A 20056-nucleotide genomic window follows, 5' to 3' on the forward strand; every position below is an offset into this window, starting at 1 on the left:
AATCTCTTCCCTTCACAGGTGAATGGCTCTTCGGAACTGAATTGGACGCATGGATCTCCAAAGCTACTGCTGGGAAATCCATGTTTCTCCCTTCTGGGGCTCTGCCTACTAGGCGTACCTACTCAGGACCGTCTACTCAGTCCTTTCAGTCCTCCAGATTTTTTTCTAGGGCCCGAGGTGACTCCACTGCAGCTAGAGGCTCCAGAGGTAAGCCTAGGAAATCAACCGTTGCTGGCTCTCAGGAACAGAGCATCAGTTCAGCTTCCACAAAGACTTCAGCATGATGGTGCCCACCCACCCTGAACGGATCTCATGCTGGGAGCTCGGTTACATCACTACAGCCACGTCTGGGATGGTTCCTGCCAAGATGCCTGGGTAAGGGACTTTATCTCTCAGGGTTACAAGCTGGAGTTTGACGGTTCTCCTCCCCAACGATTTTTCAAATCAGGCTTGCCAGTTTTGGAAGATATGCGTGTTTAGCTACTACTGGCCATCGACAAGTTGGTCCAGTCCCAGGTCATTGTTCCAGTACCCCTGCTACAGCAAAGACAAGGTTACTACTCCAGTCTGTTCATAGTGCCAAAACCAGATGGGTCTGTGAGACCAATTTTGAATCTGAAGTCCTTGAATCTTTACCTGAAGGTTTTCAAATTCAAGATGGAATCTTTGAGAGTGGAGATCTTGGGCCTGGAACAACAGGAATTCCTTGTGTCTCTAGATATCAAGGATGCCTACCTACATATCCCAATTTGGTCTCCTCATCAGGCCTATCAGCGGTTCGCCCTACTGAAAGATCACTACCAGTTTCAGGCATTGCCCTTCGGCCTGTCTACAGCTCCGAGGGTGTTCACGAAGGTGATGGCGGAAATGATGTTCCAGCTCAGAGTCCAGGGGGTCAACATTGTCCCTTACCTGGATGATCTCCTGATAAAAGCAAGTTCCAGGGAGCTTCTACTGCTCTATATAGATCGCACTATCCAACTTCTGTCTCACCACGGGTGGATCCTGGGTATGATACTGGATACTGTAGCTCAGAGAGTGTTCCTCCCAGAGGACAGGGTGAGAACACTTCAAGAGATGGTTCGCATGGTTCTCTGACCTGCTCGAGTTTCCATTAATCTTTGCATAAAATTGGTGGGAAAAATGGTAGTCTCGTAAGAGGCGATACAGTTCAGAATGTTCCATGCCAGACCCTTCTAATTGGACATCCTGAACAAGTGGTTCGGTTCACATCTTCAGATGCACCGGATGATTCCGCTGTCACCCCAGGCCAGGATTTCACTCCTGTGGTGGTTACAGTCTTCCAACCTGCTAGAAGGTCGAGGTTTCGGGATTTAGGATTGGATCCTCCTCACGATGGATGCGAGCATGAGAGGATGGGGAGCTGTCACCCAGGGGGCACAGTTCCAGGGCAGGTGGTCTGCCCAAGATGCCCTACTTCCGATCAACATTCTGGAACTTCGGGCTATCTACAATGCTCTGATTCAGGCCTCCCCTCTACTCAGGGATCAGGCGATACAGGTTCCGTCGGACAACGCCGCAGCAGTGGCACACATCAATCGACAGGGAGAGACAAAAAGCAGGACCTGCATGCGAGAAGTGTCAAAAATACTTCTCTGGGCGGAAAGAAATGCAAGAGCGCTGTCCGCAGTTTTCATTCCAGAAGTGGACAACTGGGAAGCGGACTTCCTGAGTCACCACTACCTCCACCCGGGGGAGTGGGGATTACATGCTCAGGTGTTTCAACAGATTGTCGACAGGTGGGGATACCCACAGATGAACGTGATGGCGTCTCGCCTTAACAAGAAACTTCGCTGCTACTGCTCGCGAACCAGAGACACTCAGGCGAGTGCAGTGGATGCGCTGACGTCACCTTGGCCTTACCGACTGGTCTACCTATTCCCTCCGATTCCGTTGATCCCAAGGGTGCTCCAGCGGATCATACATCACAGAGTACAAGCAATCCTGATTGTGCCAGATTGGTCCCAAAGGGCGTGGTTCTGGACATGTCCTTAGAAGACCCTTGGCCTCTGCCACTAAGAAAGGATCTTCTTCAGCAAGGGCCATTCGTCTACCCGGACTTACGGCAGCTTCGTTTGACGGCATGGAAGTTGAGCGGAACATCCTAGCTCACAAAGGACTTTCCAAAAAAGTCGTTGCCACTATGGTGCAAGCCAGAGAACCTGTGACGTCAAAACACCATCATCATATCTGGATGAGATATGTCTCTTGGTGCGAGGAACGCATGTATTCACCTGCAGAGTTTCACTTGGGACGTTTCCTCCGTTTTCTGCAGGCTGGTGTGGATAAGGGCTTACACCTGGGTTCCGTTGAGGTTCAGATTTCAGCTCTCTCAATTTTCTTTCAGAAGAAATTGGCTGTGTTGCCAGAATTTCAGACCTTCTTACAAAGGGTACTCCACATACAACCTCCCAATGTGCAGTCTATGGCACCCTGAGCTTTGGATGTAGTGTTGAAATTTCCACAGTCCTCCTGGTTTGAGCCTCTGATGACGGTAGAAGACAAGTACCTCACGTGGAAGACATTGATGTTATTGGCCCTGGCTTCTGCTAGACGCGGCTCAAAATTGGGGGCATTATCGTGTAAAAGTCCTTACTTGGTCTTTTACGAGGACAGAGGGGAGCTCCGGACTAGACAGCAGTTCCTGCCGAAGGTTGACTCCGCATTCCACCTGAATCAACCTATTGTGGTTCCGTCCTGTTCTGATGCTTCAGTTCCTCCGGAGTCTTTGGATGTTGTGCATGCTTTGAAGATCTATGTCAGGCACACTGCTCGGGTCAGGAAGATGGATTCTTTATTCGTGCTTTATGATGCACAGAAAAAGGGTTGTCCTGCTTCAAAGCAGACCATTGCTCAATGGATTAGGTTTACTATCCAACAGTCCTATATGTCGGCAGCCTTACCTGTTTCTCAGTCTCTGAAGGCCCACTCTACGAGGTCAGTGGGCTCTTCTTGAGCGGCTGCCCGTGGAGTCTCGGCCTTGCAAATATGCCGAGCGGCTACCTGGTCGGGGAAGAACACTTTTGTGAAATTCTAGAAATTTGATACCCTGGCCAAAGAGGATACCCAGTTTGGGCAGGCAGTGCTGCAGCAGTCTCCGCACGTTCCCACCCATTCTGGAAGCTTTGGGACATCCCCATCGTACTAAATCTGTCCCCAATATCCCTTGTGGATGCTAGAGAAAAGAGGATTTGAAATACCTACCGGTAAATCCTTTTCTCGTAGTCCATAAGGGATATTGGGTGCCCGCCTCTGTGCGGTGACTTTCTGCAGGTTCTCTGTTATGTTACCTGTTCTGCTGTTGCTGTTTTCTGTTGCCAGCTGTTGCTGGCCCGGTTATGTTATGGTGTGCTGGTGTGTAAATCTCACCACACTTATTGTTGTTATGTTCCTTCTCTCAAGTATGTCATTTCTCCTTCGGCACTGTTTTACCTATAACTGCCTGTGGAGGGGGCATAGAGGGGAGGAGTCAGCACACCCAGTTGAAGACATTTAAAGTGCCCTAGCTCCTATGGACCCGTCTATACCCCATTGTACTAATCTGTCCCTTATGGACTACGAGAAAAGGATTTACCGGTAGGTATTTAAAATCCTATTTTTCCATAACCATTAAAGGGTAAGTCCATGCAAAACAAAAAAATAACAAAAATCCTTAGAAAAACACCTACAGTATGTTTTATACTACACCTTGCAACAATAACTCCTGACAGGATGCAGTTAAATTGTCAGCAGTAGGGATCACGGTGGTCAGGATACCGATGCCAGAATCCCGACTGCTGACAATGGGAACAGCAGGAATCCCGATTTACAAGGGCTATTCCCACTCGTTCATGACACCCATAAAGTGGGAAATAGAACCTGTGGCGAGCGCAGCAAGCCTGCAGCATGGTGAACACAGCGAGCCCGCAAGGGGACTCTCTGCGCTCGCCCCGCTGCCGGCATAATGACGGCCGGGATGCCTTTGTCTGTATACTGACGGCCGCCATCCCGAATGTTGGTAATTCATAGTGATCCCCTCCTGACAGAGCCAGATTAAGGCTTGGGGGGGGGGGGGCGGGGTACTTAAAACAAGGGGGCCCTAAGGTCTAAAATTAAAATCAGAATATATATATATATATATATACAGGTTGAGTATCCCTTATTCAAAATCCCACATTTTTGTGTATTATATATATTATTTATAAATATATATATTTAAAGATAATATATATAATACATATGTCATTATCTCAGTAGGGGACCACAAAATGTGGCATTTTGAATTTTGGATAAGGGATACTCAACCTGTGTATGTGTGTGTGTGTGTGTGTGTGTGTGTGTGTGTGTGTGTGTGTGTGTGTATGTGTATGTGTATATATATATAATATATATGTATATATATATATAAAATGACACACGCTGTACAATTTGAACTAGGGGAAAATCGGGTCTATTATCCTCTACATATGATATATATATACAACCCACTCACATGCATACAGCACTCACACTTCGACTAACACTGTGACCTCTGCCTCTGCTTGGATACAGATGTGTCCTCACAAATCTTGCATCAATGCTAACGTCGGACACCTTTTTTTAATGAAAATGCATCTTATTTGCATTGCTATGTGTCTAGGATGCACAAGCAGCTTCTGCTGATTAAACTGATATGCAGCATGCCTATATACTGTGTGAATCTGTGGCTGTATCTGCATATGAAATGCTACACACAGAATATAGGCATGCCGCATATCATTTTAATCAGCAGAAGCTGATGATAGCCCTAGGTATACCAAATGCCCTAGGCAATTGCCTAGTTTGCCTATGCCTATGGCCGGCTCTGGCGGAGCCGTCGTTCAGCTCAGCTGCCCGGTAAAAGTCTACAGCGCTGCTGCAGCTGCTTGACGGCAGTCAGTGGGGTGAGCAGGGAGGGCAGCGTCGCAGATCGGATCGGTGATAGAGATCCGATCTGCGGCGGGTGGCGGGGGGCCCTCTCACAGCATGGGGCCCAGGGGTACTTACCCCCATAGCCCCCCCCCCCCCCCTTAATCCAGCTTTTCCTCCTGACACTTGGAAATTGGAATAAGTCTCCTGACTGTTGAAACCTTATGAGCACACTGGTCGCATGCCATACAATGAATGCCTTAGTTTTCACTGCTGCAACTGTGTGGTGCGTCGACAACTTATAAAAGGAGCATGCCTACTCTGCCTTTACAGGAGATGTGCCTTCTAATACAGTAGAAGTACATTTTGTAGAGAGAAATAAATAGAAATATTTCAAATTCACAATATGCAAAAGTTTAAATGTCAAAGCTCTGTTAAACCTTGACCATGATACCACCATTTCCATAGAAATAACTTTTCACTGTCTCTTATAAAATACAGTTCAATTTAGTTTTATTTATAGCTGAAAATAATAATCCTAGTGAAAGGATATGGAGGCTGTATTTAATACGGTGTGTTTTGCATCATGTACCTATAATGCTCTTCATCAATAAAGTGCAACATGGAGCGGTGTAAGATGGGTTATAAACTTCTACTACACTGGCGATGCCATCATCAAACTCATGAACACTGGCAGATGTTATGTGTATGTGACACTTGGCAAATAGAGAAGGATGGCACCTGAATTTGCACTGTATTGTAGACATTTTACACTATGGAAACTACCTGCACAGTTGCAGTATATTTACATATAGTTTGTGCAGAGCAACTTCTTTAGCCAAAGAAATAACCAGCAGAATCTACAGTTTGTTTCCACGGTTATTCATTTCATTATTCAATTCCCAGTTGTGTTTCTGAGATATTAAAGTGAGATTTTAGGCATTAGTTCTATTTCAAGTACCAGGAGTTATGATAGTAAGTTGTAGTACCAAGTGTCCGTTGCGCTCGCCCCCTCCACCTGCATTCTCGATCCGGGGATCCCGGCGTCTGTATGTTGACTGGTGAGATCCCAAACGCCGCAATACCCAACCCTCCGAATAAGGCCCAGAAACAAATATAGTGAATAATACATTATTAAGGAGTAAGTTAAGGGTCCAATAGTTTATTTTAAGTAAATGAGCATGTTAGCCGGGCTGGATAACCATATAGACTAGTACCAGCAAATGACTTGAAATAACGTTATAGTGTTTATGACCTTATAAATAATTACTTAGAACAAGTATATATAACCTCCTAGCTAATAGTGTATATTCGGGTGAGATACAAAAAAATCTGATCATTTTATTTAATACTCTCAGTTTCTAAAAAAAGCATTTACACGAAATGCACTTTATAGCGTTCACACAAAAATCTCACATGATAGACAAAAAAGGGGCTCAGGGTATTCTATATATTTTTTTGTCATACCGAAAACTTAGTTGGCTTATTAGAAAAAAATGTGATACTCTATATAATTATATATTGTGTCATAACAGGTTTTGTAGGAGCAAAAAGGGATTTTATATAAATGAAAGAGATGTGATCCGCTGTATGACAAATTGTAATGCTGGGAGTTCTCGATTACAGTTGGGAGCTCTCAAATAAATCAATTTCTAGGCGTAATTTCCAGCCTTCAAAAAATTTCAGCTTCAGAGCCCGAGTTGAGAATGTAACAATAAAGGTGTGGATGAGCAGAGCGCACTTAAGGTCTCGTACAAAGCCATCATTGGAGGGTGCTGGTCTAAATAATGGAGGTAACATAAAACACACTGTTCTATTGCAGGGAAGAGGCATAGTGGTTGTGGTGTACTTCATCTCTATTTTCTACACTTTCTGTAAATCATTTTTCTGTGCCCTGCAAAATGTGTTCCAAGGAGCAGAAACAGATTCCAGCATTGAGGTGTCTGCAGATCTGGTAAGGTTTTAATTTTTGTTTTTTGCATTATATTTCTGCATGGTCACATGCAGTATACTAGGGTACAATAGGTGCCCATTATAAGTGCATTTCTTTAAGCGTCTCTCCTTTTTTCATGTCCATTGAAGAGCTTTTGAAACCTGACCTTTCTTTTCGTCATTTTTATATGGCCTCTCCACATTCTCTTGGTCTCCACTTCATGACAATACACTCGATAACCCTTTAGGTATCATTCCTATATTTTTATCCATCTGATCCCTTTTTCTCTACAGAGCCATATGTAGTTTTCCAAACCTCATGTGCCTTTTTCGATAAATAATTTTGTGGACGTAAAACTGTAAAATCATGTAAAACTGTTTCTATACAACATTTTGGGGGTGTAATATTTCACCGTCGAGTGTAGACAGTGACACCTTTCTGAATTCTGACATACTTATGTACTTCGATGCATGTATTCTCTCCCAAACTAACAGGTGCCTCTCCTGTAACGGCAGAGTTCTACTGAAGTTCAGAGATTTTTCATGGGAATACATAGCAGAATTCGCCAAATATGTCTGTAAAATAATGAATCTAAGTGGACAAGCTATACAGGCGTCCATTTATATACAGTATGAGTGTTTTAGATTATGCGGTACTAGAGTTCTTATTCACAACTTATTTCGACGAAAAACAATTCCCCATCAACTACACCACTAGTGTCTAGCATACACATAAAAGATTTTGTGAAAGTTTGGAGGTATTGCTAAGTGACACACTGTAGATGCTGGAAAATGCCAATAGACACAAGAATTGCATTGTTTAATCTCCATTTGGCTGCTATTCAAGTCTGTATAAAAATGTACAGTATGTTTTATATTCGCCATTCACTGTTTGCATTGGGTGATGGCATTTGGTTACGGCTATTGACTCTGTTTGCAGAGGGGCGTGGCTTGCATGCAAGGTTTGCTGCTCACATATGAGTTTTACCATTTGAGGGTCTTTTTCAACATACATGTTTAAAAAAAAAAATTTTTAAATGCTATCTAAATAATACTTTAAATCATTAGAAATATTTCAAAATTTTACAAGTCAAATTGCAACTGTACTGAAGTTGGCATTCACTTTTTGGGTTCGAGGTTCACTAAAACAAAAAGGTGAAAATGTTTCAACTCAAGCTTGAATGTGCTGGATTCGGTTTGCACATGTGATAATTAGCCCAAACAAGATCACACCTGTTTGACTGAAATTTAGTGCACATTTTTTAATTTGTAGAAATTTCAGAAATTCTGGGATTTTATTTATACCAATTCATCAAAACATTTTAAGAAGTAATACACTGTGTATCTTTATCCTAAATTGCCTTTACTTCATCTGTAGTTCTGTTATGAGTATAACTTTTCTCCAGATGATTCATAGTTTAGGCCTCATATACAGTGCATCCGGAAAGTATTCACATCGCTTCACTTTTTCCACATTTTGTTATGTTACAGCCTTGTTCCAAAATTGAATAAATTCATTTTTCCCTCCAAATTCTACACACAATATCCCATAAGGACAATACGAAAAAAGTTTTTTTGTGATTTTTGCAAATTTATTAAAAATAAAAAACTAAGAAATCACATGTACATAAGTATTCACAGCCTTTACCATGAAGCTCAAAATTGAGCTCAGGTGCATCCTGTTTCCACTCATCATCCTTGAGATGTTCCTACAGCTTAATTGGAGTCCACCTGTGGTAAATTTAGTTTATTGGATATGATTTGGAAAGGCACACACCTGTCTATATAAGGTCCCACACTTGACAAGGCATGTTTGAGCACAAACCAAGCATGAAGTCAAAGGAATTGTCTGTAGACCTCCAAGACAGAATTGTCTCGAAGCACAAATCTGGGGAAGGGTACAGAAAAATATTTGCTGCCTTGAATGTCCCAATGAGCACAGTGGCCTCCATCATCCGTAAATGTAAGAAGTTTGGAACCATAAGGACTCTTTCTAGAGCTGGCCGGCCATCTAAACTGAGCAATTGGGGGAGAAGTGCCCTAGTCAGGGAGGTGACCAAGAACCCGATGGTCACTTTTTCAGAGCTACAGCATTCCTCTGTGGAGAGAGGAGAAACTTCCATAAGGACAACCATCTCTGCAGCAATCCACCAATCACGCATGTATCGTAGAGTGGCCAGATGGAAGCCACTCCTTAGTAAAAAGCATATGGCAGCCCACCTGGAGTTTGCCAAAATGAACCTGAAGGACTCTCAGACTATGAGAAACAAAATTCTTTGGTCTGATGAAACAAAGATTGAACTCTTTGGCGTGAATGCCAGGCATCATGTTTGAAGGAAACCAGGCACCACTCATCACCAGGCCAATACCATCCTTTCAGTGAAGCATGGTGGTGGCAGCATCATGCTGTGGGGATATTTTTCAGCAGCAGGAACTGGGAGACTAATCAGGATAGAGGGAAAGATGAATGCAGCAATGTACAGAGACATCTTGGATGAAAACATGCTCCAGAGCGCTCTTGACCTCAGACTGGGGTGACGGTTCATCTTTCAGCAGGACAACGACGAAAAGCACACAGCCAAGATATCAAAGGAGTGGCTTCAGGACAACTCTGTGAATGTCCTTGAGTGGCACAGCCAGAGTCCAGACTTGAATCTGGCTGAACATCTCTGGAGAGATCTGAAAATGGCTGTGCACCGACACTTTCCATCCAACCTGATGGAGCTTGAGAGGTGCTGCAAAGAGGAATGGGCGAAACTGCCCAAAGATAGGTGTGCCAAGCTTGTTGCATCGTATTAAAAAAGACTTGAGACTGTAATTGCTGCCAAATGTGCATCAACAAAGTATTGAGCAAAGGCTGTGAATACTTACTGTATGTGTGATTTCTATTTTTTTTATTTTTAATAAATTTGCAAAAATCTAAAAAAAAAAAATTTTTTTTCACATTGTCATTATGGGGTATTGCGTGTAGAATTTTGATGGAAAAATGAATTTAATGCCCTTTGGAATAAGGCTGTAACAAAATGTGGAAAAAGTGAAGTGCTGTGAATACTTTCCGGATGCACTGTAGAACTGGACACATTTTATGTAAAAAATGCAGGCACAATAACGTGTGTGGCTGCTGAGCAGAACGCATCCAAATGTGTGACTCTACATATTATATTAAATGTTTCTCTTGCAAAAATCACTATAAGTAAGGCATAGTGTAGAGATACTAGTCGTCATTATGATGTTGATGATTATGATTGGCATTTCAAGGTAGAATTAAATAAATAAATAAAAATATAAATAAAATAATAATAATTAAAAGTGATCTATGCACCAGAGCTCATACCCTGGCTGGTTACAAGGATTCGGAAGGGGGCAGGGGGTGGCGGTTGATAGAGATGGACAGTTAAAAGATAGTCATTAGGTCGACAACATATGGTTGACAGTCAAAAGTCCAACAGAGTCAAAACTTCGATAGAGTCAAAAGTCCGATAGTCAAAGGGTCAAAAAGGTAGATACCGTCGACTAGAGATGTGCACTTGAAATTTTTCGGGTTTTGTGTTTTGGTTTTGGGTTCGGTTCCGCGGCCGTGTTTTGGGTTCGACCGCGTTTTGGCAAAACCTCACCGAATTTTTTTTGTCGGATTCGGGTGTGTTTTGGATTCAGGTGTTTTTTTCAAAAAACCCTAAAAAACAGCTTAAATCATAGAATTTGGGGGTCATTTTGATCCCAAAGTATTATTAACCTCAAAAACCATAATTTCCACTCATTTTCAGTCTATTCTGAACACCTCACACCTCACAATATTATTTTTAGTCCTAAAATTTCCACCGAGGTCGCTGGATGACTAAGCTAAGCGACCCTAGTGGCCGACACAAACACCTGGCCCATCTAGGAGTGGCACAGCAGTGTCACGCAGGATGACCCTTCCAAAAAACACTCCCCAAACAGCACATGATGCAAAGAAAAAAAGAGGCGCAATGAGGTAGCTGTGTGAGTAAGCTAAGCGACCCTAGTGGCCGACACAAACACCTGGCCCATCTAGGAGTGGCACTGCAGTGTCACGCAGGATGGCCCTTCCAAAAAACACTCCCCAAACAGCACATGACGCAAAGAAAAAAAGAGGCGCAATGAGGTAGCTGTGTGAGTAAGCTAAGCGACCCTAGTGGCCGACACAAACACCTGGCCCATCTAGGAGTGGCACTGCAGTGTCACGCAGGATGGCCCTTCCAAAAAACACTCCCCAAACAGCACATGACGCAAAGAAAAAAAGAGGCGCAATGAGGTAGCTGTGTGAGTAAGCTAAGCGACTCTAGTGGCCGACACAAACACCTGGCCCATCTAGGAGTGGCACTGCAGTGTCACGCAGGATGGCCCTTCCAAAAAACACTCCCCAAACAGCACATGACGCAAAGAAAAAAAGAGGCGCAATGAGGTAGCTGTGTGAGTAAGCTAAGCGACCCTAGTGGCCGACACAAACACCTGGCCCATCTAGGAGTGGCACTGCAGTGTCACGCAGGATGGCCCTTCCAAAAAACACTCCCCAAACAGCACATGACGCAAAGAAAAAAAGAGGCGCAATGAGGTAGCTGTGTGAGTAAGCTAAGCGACCCTAGTGGCCGACACAAACACCTGGCCCATCTAGGAGTGTCACTGCAGTGTCACGCAGGATGGCCCTTCCAAAAAACACTCCCCAAACAGCACATGACGCAAAGAAAAAAAGAGGCGCAATGAGGTAGCTGTGTGAGTAAGCTAAGCGACCCTAGTGGCCGACACAAACACCTGGCCCATCTAGGAGTGGCACTGCAGTGTCACGCAGGATGGCCCTTCCAAAAAACACTCCCCAAACAGCACATGACGCAAAGAAAAATGAAAGAAAAAAGAGGTGCAAGATGGAATTGTCCTTGGGCCCTCCCACCCACCCTTATGTTGTATAAACAGGACATGCACACTTTAACCAACCCATCATTTCAGTGACAGGGTCTGCCACACGACTGTGACTGAAATGACGGGTTGGTTTGGACCCCCACCGAAAAAGAAGCAATTAATCTCTCCTTGCACAAACTGGCTCTACAGAGGCAAGATGTCCACCTCATCATCATCCTCCGATATATCACCGTGTACATCCCGCTCCTCACAGATTATCAATTCGTCCCCACTGGAATCCACCATCTCAGCTCCCTGTGTACTTTGTGGAGGCAATTGCTGCTGGTCAATGTCTCCACGGAGGAATTGATTATAATTCATTTTAATGAACATCATCTTCTCCACATTTTCTGGATGTAACCTCGTACGCCGATTGCTGACAAGGTGAGCGGCGGCACTAAACACTCTTTCGGAGTACACACTTGTGGGAGGGCAACTTAGGTAGAATAAAGCCAGTTTGTGCAAGGGCCTCCAAATTGCCTCTTTTTCCTGCCAGTATAAGTACGGACTGTCTGACGTGCCTACTTGGATGCGGTCACTCATATAATCCTCCACCATTCTTTCAATGGGGAGAGAATCATATGCAGTGCCAGTAGACGACATGGCCGTAATCGTTGGCAGGTCCTTCAGTCCGGACCAGATGTCAGCATCAGCAGTCGCTCCAGACTGCCCTGCATCACCGCCAGCGGGTGGGCTCGGAATTCTGAGCCTTTTCCTCGCACCCCCAGTTGCGGGAGAATGTGAAGGAGGAGATGTTGACAGGTCGCGTTCCGCTTGACTTGACAATTTTCTCACCAGCAGGTCTTTGAACCCCAGCAGACTTGTGTCTGCCGGAAAGAGAGATCCAAGGTAGGTTTTAAATCTAGGATCGAGTACGGTGGCCAAAATGTAGTGCTCTGATTTCAACAGATTGACCACCCGTGAATCCTTGTTAAGCGAATTAAGGGCTCCATCCACAAGTCCCACATGCCTAGCGGAATCGCTCTGTGTTAGCTCCTCCTTCAATGTCTCCAGCTTCTTCTGCAAAAGCCTGATGAGGGGAATGACCTGACTCAGGCTGGCAGTGTCTGAACTGACTTCACGTGTGGCAAGTTCAAAGGGCAGCAGAACCTTGCACAACGTTGAAATCATTCTCCACTGCGCTTGAGACAGGTGCATTCCACCTCCTATATCGTGCTCAATTGTATAGGCTTGAATGGCCTTTTGCTGCTCCTCCAACCTCTGAAGCATATATAGGGTTGAATTCCACCTCGTTACCACTTCTTGCTTCAGATGATGGCAGGGCAGGTTCAGGCGTTTTTGGTGGTGCTCCAGTCTTCTGTACGTGGTGCCTGTACGCCGAAAGTGTCCCGCAATTCTTCTGGCCACCGACAGCATCTCTTGCACGCCCCTCTCGTTTTTTAAATAATTCTGCACCACCAAATTCAAGGTATGTGCAAAACATGGGACGTGCTGGAATTTGCCCATATTTAATGCACACACAATATTGCTGGCGTTGTCCGATGCCACAAATCCACAGGAGAGTCCAATTGGGGTAAGCCATTCCGCGATGATCTTCCTCGGTTGCCGTAAGAGGTTTTCAGCTGTGTGCGTATTCTGGAAACCGGTGATACAAAGCGTAGCCTGCCTAGGAAAGAGTTGGCGTTTGCGAGATGCTGCTACTGGTGCCGCCGCTGCTGTTCTTGCGGCGGAAGTCCATATATCTACCCAGTGGGCTGTCACAGTCATATAGTCCTGACCCTGCCCTGCTCCACTTGTCCACATGTCCGTGGTTAAGTGGACATTGGGTACAGCTGCATTTTTAGGACACTGGTGACTCTTTTTCTGAGGTCTGTGTACATTTTCGGTATCGCCTGCCTAGAGAAATGGAACCTAGATGGTATTTGGTACCGGGGACACAGTACCTCCAACAAGTCTCTAGTTGGCTCTGCAGTAATGATGGATACCGGAACCACGTTTCTCACCACCCAGGATGCCAAGGCCTCAGTTATCCGCTTTGCAGCAGGATGACTGCTGTGATATTTCATCTTCCTCGCAAAGGACTGTTGGACAGTCAATTGCTTGGTGGAAGTAGTAAAAGTGGTCTTACGACTTCCCCTCTGGGATGACCATCGACTCCCAGCAGCAACAACAGCAGCGCCAGCAGCAGTAGGCGTTACACGCAAGGATGCATCGGAGGAATCCCAGGCAGGAGAGGACTCGTCAGAATTGCCAGTGACATGGCCTGCAGGACTATTGGCATTCCTGGGGAAGGAGGAAATTGACACTGAGGGAGTTGGTGGGGTGGTTTGCGTGAGCTTGGTTACAAGAGGAAGGGATTTACTGGTCAGTGGACTGCTTCCGCTGTCGCCCAAAGTTTTTGAACTTGTCACTGACTTATTATGAATGCGCTGCAGGTGACGTATAAGGGAGGATGTTCCGAGGTGGTTAACGTCCTTACCCTACTTATTACAGCTTGACAAAGGCAACACACGGCTTGACAAATGTTGTCCGCATTTCTGTTGAAATACTTCCACACCGAAGAGCTGATCTTTTTGGTATTTTCACCAGGCATGTCAATGGCCATATTCCTCCCACGGACAACAGGTGTCTCCCCGGGTGCCTGACTTAAACAAACCACCTCACCATCAGAATCCTCCTTGTCAATTTCCTCCCCAGCGCCAGCAACACCCATATCCTCCTCATCCTGGTGTACTTCAACACTGACATCTTCAATCTGACTATCAGGAACTGGACTGCGGGTGCTCCTTCCAGCACTTGCAGGGGGCGTGCAAATGGTGGAAGGCGCATGCTCTTCACGTCCAGTGTTGGGAAGGTCAGGCATCGCAACCGACACAATTGGACTCACCTTGTGGATTTGGGATTTCGAAGAACGCACAGTTCTTTGCTGTGCTTTTGCCAGCTTGAGTCTTTTTATTTTTCTAGCGAGAGGCTGAGTGCTTCCATCCTCATGTGAAGCTGAACCACTAGCCATGAACATAGGCCAGGGCCTCAGCCGTTCCTTGCCACTCCGTGTGGTAAATGGCATATTGGCAAGTTTACGCTTCTCCTCCGACAATTTTATTTTAGATTTTTGAGTCCTTTTCTTACTGATATTTGGTGTTTTGGATTTTACATGCTCTGTACTATGACATTGGGCATCGGCCTTGGCAGACGACGTTGATGGCATTTCATCGTCTCGGCCATGACTAGTGGCAGCAGCTTCAGCACGAGGTGGAAGTCGATCTTGATCTTTCCCTATTTTTGGAACCTCAACATTTTTGTTCTCCATATTTTAATAGGCACAACTAAAAGGCACCTCAGGTAAACAATGGAGATGGATGGATACTAGTATACTTATGGATGACGAGCGACTGCCGACACAGAGGTAGCTACAGCCGTGGACTACCGTACTTTGTCTGCTGCTAATATAGACTGGATGATAATGAGATAAAATTAAAATATATATATATATATCACACTAGTACTGCAGCCGGACAGGTATATATTATGTAATGATGGACCTGCTGGACACTGTCTGTCAGACTCAGCACTGCAGACTCCTAAAGTAAGCTACTAGTATCAAGAAGATAGAAAAGAAAAAAAAAACCACGGGTAGGTGGTATACAATTATGGATGGATGAGCGACTGCCGACACAGAGGTAGCTACAGCCGTGGACTACCGTACTGTGTCTGCTGCTAATATAGACTGGATGATAATGAGATAAAATTAATATATATATATATATATATATCACACTAGTACTGCAGCCGGACAGGTATATATTATGTAATGACGGACCTGCTGGACACTGTCTGTCAGACTCAGCACTGCAGACTCCTAAAGTAAGCTACTAGTATCAAGAAGATAGAAAAAAAAAAAACCACGGGTAGGTGGTATACAATTATGGATGGACGAGCAACTGCCGACACAGAGGTAGCTACAGCCGTGGACTACCGTACTGTGTCTGCTGCTAATATAGACTGGATGATAATGAGATAAAATTAAAATATATATATATCACACTAGTACTGCAGCCGGACAGGTATATATTATGTAATGACGGACCTGCTGGACACTGTCTGCAGAATGCGTTTATAAAAACACCACACGACGAGTGTTTAACTTTTTCAGGCAGACAATCACAATATACTGGTGGTCAGCAGACAATCACAATACTGGTGGTCAGTGGTCACTGGTCAGTCACACTGGCAGTGGCACTCTGGCAGCAAAAGTGTGCACTGTACTTAAAATATGTACTCCTGCTATAACTGCTCCCCAGTCTCCCCCACAATTAAGCTGTGTGAGCAGTGAGCACTCACCACAGTCAGATAATGATATACAGTATTACATATGATGCAGCACACTGGGCTGAGCACAGATATGGTATGTGACTGTGTCACACTGTGTATCGTTTTTTTTCAGGCAGAGAACGGATTAATTAAACTGGTGGTCACTGGTCACACTATCAGCAGCAAGTAGTACTCCTCCTTATAATATGCTCCCCAAAATTAGTGTCTCTCTCTAGTACTCTAGTCTAAACAGAGAGGACGCCAGCCACGTCCTCTCCCTATCAATCTCAATGCACGTGTGAAAATGGCGGCGACGCGCGGCTCCTTATATAGAATCCGAGTCTCGCGATAGAATCCGAGCCTCGCGAGAATCCGACAGCGGGATGATGACGTTCGGGCGCGCTCGGGTTAACCGAGCAAGGCGGGAAGATCCAATTCGCTCGGCCCCGTGTAAAAAAACCTGAAGTTCGGGCGGGTTCGGATTCCGAGGAACCGAACCCGCTCATCACTACCGTCGACATGTTATTTTTAGAGATTTTTCATGCTTTTACATAACTTTTTTTTCCATCTACTATCCATGTCACAAACTATTACCTTTAGAAATCTTGTGGCAAGTGAATTATAGCATAGCGAGCCACCGAGCCCGAAGCATGGTGAGCGAACAAATTTCAACAAATTTTGGAAAAAAATGTTTAAAAACATAAAATAACACAATTGTTTGTGTCAATCTTTTGACTGTTTGACTTTTGACCCTGTTGACCTATTGACTGTTGACCATGTGGTGTCGACCTAATGACTGTCTATCTTTTAACTGTCTAAATTGTATACTGCACTCAGGAAAAAGGATGCATGGGATTCCACATCAATGCCACAAACAGGCCAGCCTGTTCACATTATAACAGAGAAACCTGTAGCTTGGGGTTCCCCATGTCATAAGGTCACACAGCCCGGCTTGTTTAGGACAAACCTGATTTTCTTAGGGAAAGTGGTCCTCAAATTGAATATAGGCTTCCTCCACTAGGGAAAATTGCCCAATGCTGAGAGCACTATTGGTCCCAACAGCACTAAACCGGGAGCTCTAAATTACCTGGGTGTACAGTCAAACAACAAGTGCCAGCATACCAATGGCTGCCAGATTAGGGTCGTAACTGGGGGTGTGCGAGCTGTGTCATCGCCCAGGCCCTGGAGATGGCACCATTGTTGCTCCACGGCACCTGTATATGGCTTGCAGAGTGCCTGGAACAGCACACTGCAGCCAGTAGCACTGCTGCAGAACCGCCCAGACTGATCAAGGGATGCCTTGTACACTGCTCTACTTTCCCTCCAGCTGGAGACCCCTGCACCAGTCCTTTGGTGGTAATTCCGACCTTATAGTAGATGTGTGAAAAAATGCACGTCTACGATCAAATTCTTTGACATGCGGGGGGGCGGGACATCCAGCACAGGGCAAGACCGCTCCCCATGCCGGATCCACCCTTCCTCCCCCTGGCAGCTGCAGACAATGACATGCAAAAGCATTGCACGGTGGTGAAACTTTTGCATGTTTCGAGTAGCCCTCTGCCTACACAGCCAAGCGAAGGCAGTCGGCTACCCACCATGTTAAGGGTCACAGCGGCTGTGTGTGACATCACGCAGCCGCCGCAACCTATCCCAGCAACGGTCCGGACACGCCTCCGTTGTCCAGTCCATGACCCTTAAACGGATTGTTGATGCCCACAAAATGCAGTGTCGACACCCCTTCCCACCCCCCTCCAGGTCATAAACTGCGTTCTGAAGAGAACGCAGTTTCAGACCTTGCACATGCGTGTACCAGCATACGTGCATGCGCAGATGTACAAAAATAATTTCATAGCGATTTTTGCACATCAGCGACAGGGTCTGAATCAGGCCCTTTGTCAGAGCATGCTGGTGCTTGTACAGTTACCAGTGCTAGCCATTCTGGGAGATAAGCATTGTGCTTGTATGTCCTTTCATCCAGTTGGAGACTAGTAGTGCCATTTAAAAAAAAATAAAAAATACCACTAACTATGTGACTAGAATCCTTTATTTAAAGACTTTTCCAGTTACTTCTTCACTAATGTATGACTCAGCTAAATCCATCCTCTTCTTTCTTGAGGCTTGCAATCCACAAGGAATTGAAAAACAAGGCAGATGCAGAATAAATACCTTAGTCTTGCGTAGCAGCAACGCAGATGACAAACAGACTGATTGGTCACAGCGAGAGTAAGCCTTTCTAATTGATCACTAGAGGTTATCGCTGATGTGTCCTATTGGTGTAGAACGATAGGCACCAATAGAATGTGAAATGGAGTTGAGACCAAACAGTTTGTCCTTAAGCAAGTTTGGAGGTTTATTCAATATAACAGTGGTTGCCAGCGGTAACAGCAGTAACAGAATATAGCACAGAGTAAGTGGTTATGTTATTACCAGAGACAGCGGTGGCAGTACTGCAGATGTTATATCTTTAGTAAGACTTCCCCGGAGTAACGTGTTGCATGCTGTGCAGTACATGGGAGTCATAAACTGTCTAAGATGGCACAGGGGTGCAAGGTCATGCATGGACCGTGAGGATGCAGTGGCCATCTTGGTAAAGTTTGCTGCCCACTCTTCTCTAACAGTTATAAGGTATAAACTAGAGATGTGCGCGGACCCTCAGTGTTTTGTTTTTGTTTTTCAGTTTTGGCAAAACCACCCTCAAGTGTTTTGGTTTAGATTTGGGTTTGGTTTTGGATTTCTTGAAAACTGATTTAATTTGGAGCTATTTTTGTACCTACAGTATTATTAAAATCAATAACATTTATTTCCTGTCATTTCCAGTCAAGTTTGACCACACTTTCCTGTGTGAAATGGCACCTGAAATCACGAGGGCCGTACAAGCAAAACCCTACACTCTGATTTTAAATCTGAGGTCCGAACTGGGGGAAGCTCCGAATTGTGATTCGGTTCAACTCGAATCCCCTAAATTTGGGTGAGTTCAGATTTCTATAAAAACAAACCGTACATCTCTAGTATAAATGCAATGAACTATATTGATACACTGCACTTCACCAATACATTATTGCTGCAGCTGCCGCCCAGCCCAGCCTGTGAGTTGTTTAGTTGTTTTGCTTACATTACTGTTGGAAGGAGACTTTGTTTTTTACTAAATTATTGATGTAGGTAACCAGAATCAGCACTTTATCACATGCATTGTACACCCATGCCCCCCCACCCCTCCGACTCATTATTGTCAGCACATTAGCATCTGATTTCATAATAGCACTAGCAAAACCACCATCTCCTACACTTCCATAGTGTTCTCCTCAGCATGTTTTAAAGTGTATATCTTCCTGACACTTTACCACCCAATATTATCATTAAGGCTTTATTCACTGAGCCATAGAGGCAAGCTCTGCGAATCAGACTCCCAGGATGGTAGCTTGTGAGACAATGTTGCTGGATAGCTTCCAACAGGTGAAAGAGATGCATCAAAGCTTATTACACATAAAGAAAACAGGCAAAAGTCCATTAAATAGCTCACATAAATGTAGGTGAACCAGACAAAACCCCAGTGACTGTAATGATAAATGGCACTGAGCTGTCTGAACAGAATGCTGCACTCAGGCCACTTCCCCTGCTTCTCCAGGCCTCTAAATCAGGGAAATAACTTTGTCATAAACATGATGCTTGTGGTCTGCCTGGAAAGGAGAGGTGTAGTTAAGAAAGGCTGAGGCATTAAATCAGAGATGGATCAAGCAGAGAAATTCAGTTATTCTGTCGTTTCAGAATACTATAAGAATCAGATAGATAAGAAAGATTTCCCCCATAGACAAATAAATAGGATGACAGTAATAAAGTGACAGAATTACAAGGCAGGTTGAGCTCCTTTCATCGGTAAATACTAGAGATGAGCGGGTTCGGTTCCCTGAGAACCGAACCCCCCAAACTTCACTACCCAGCCCGGATCCGAGTCAGGCTTGGGTTGTCCCGCCTGACTCGGAAATCCAAGTAGACAATACACACAATAGATGTCAGTACAATGCTAAGGGTGTGAACATATGATGCAGTGAAA

The 20056-nt window shown here is 44.8% G+C and overlaps 1 long non-coding RNA gene across 1 annotated transcript in view; it reads left to right on the forward strand.

The window, feature by feature from the left end:
• LOC134947637 (uncharacterized) overlaps positions 1 to 18967 on the forward strand; it is a 125766-nt gene extending 106799 nt beyond the window's left edge. Inside the window, exon 3 of the long non-coding RNA XR_010182670.1 lies at positions 18823 to 18967. This is a non-coding gene — a long non-coding RNA (uncharacterized LOC134947637). The remainder of the gene's footprint in view (positions 1 to 18822) is intronic.
• The last annotated feature ends 1089 nt before the right edge of the window (positions 18968 to 20056 follow it).

The sequence above is a fragment of the Pseudophryne corroboree genome, chromosome 8 (assembly GCF_028390025.1).
Source record: "Pseudophryne corroboree isolate aPseCor3 chromosome 8, aPseCor3.hap2, whole genome shotgun sequence".
In the NCBI taxonomy this organism is placed as follows: Eukaryota; Metazoa; Chordata; class Amphibia; order Anura; family Myobatrachidae; genus Pseudophryne; species Pseudophryne corroboree.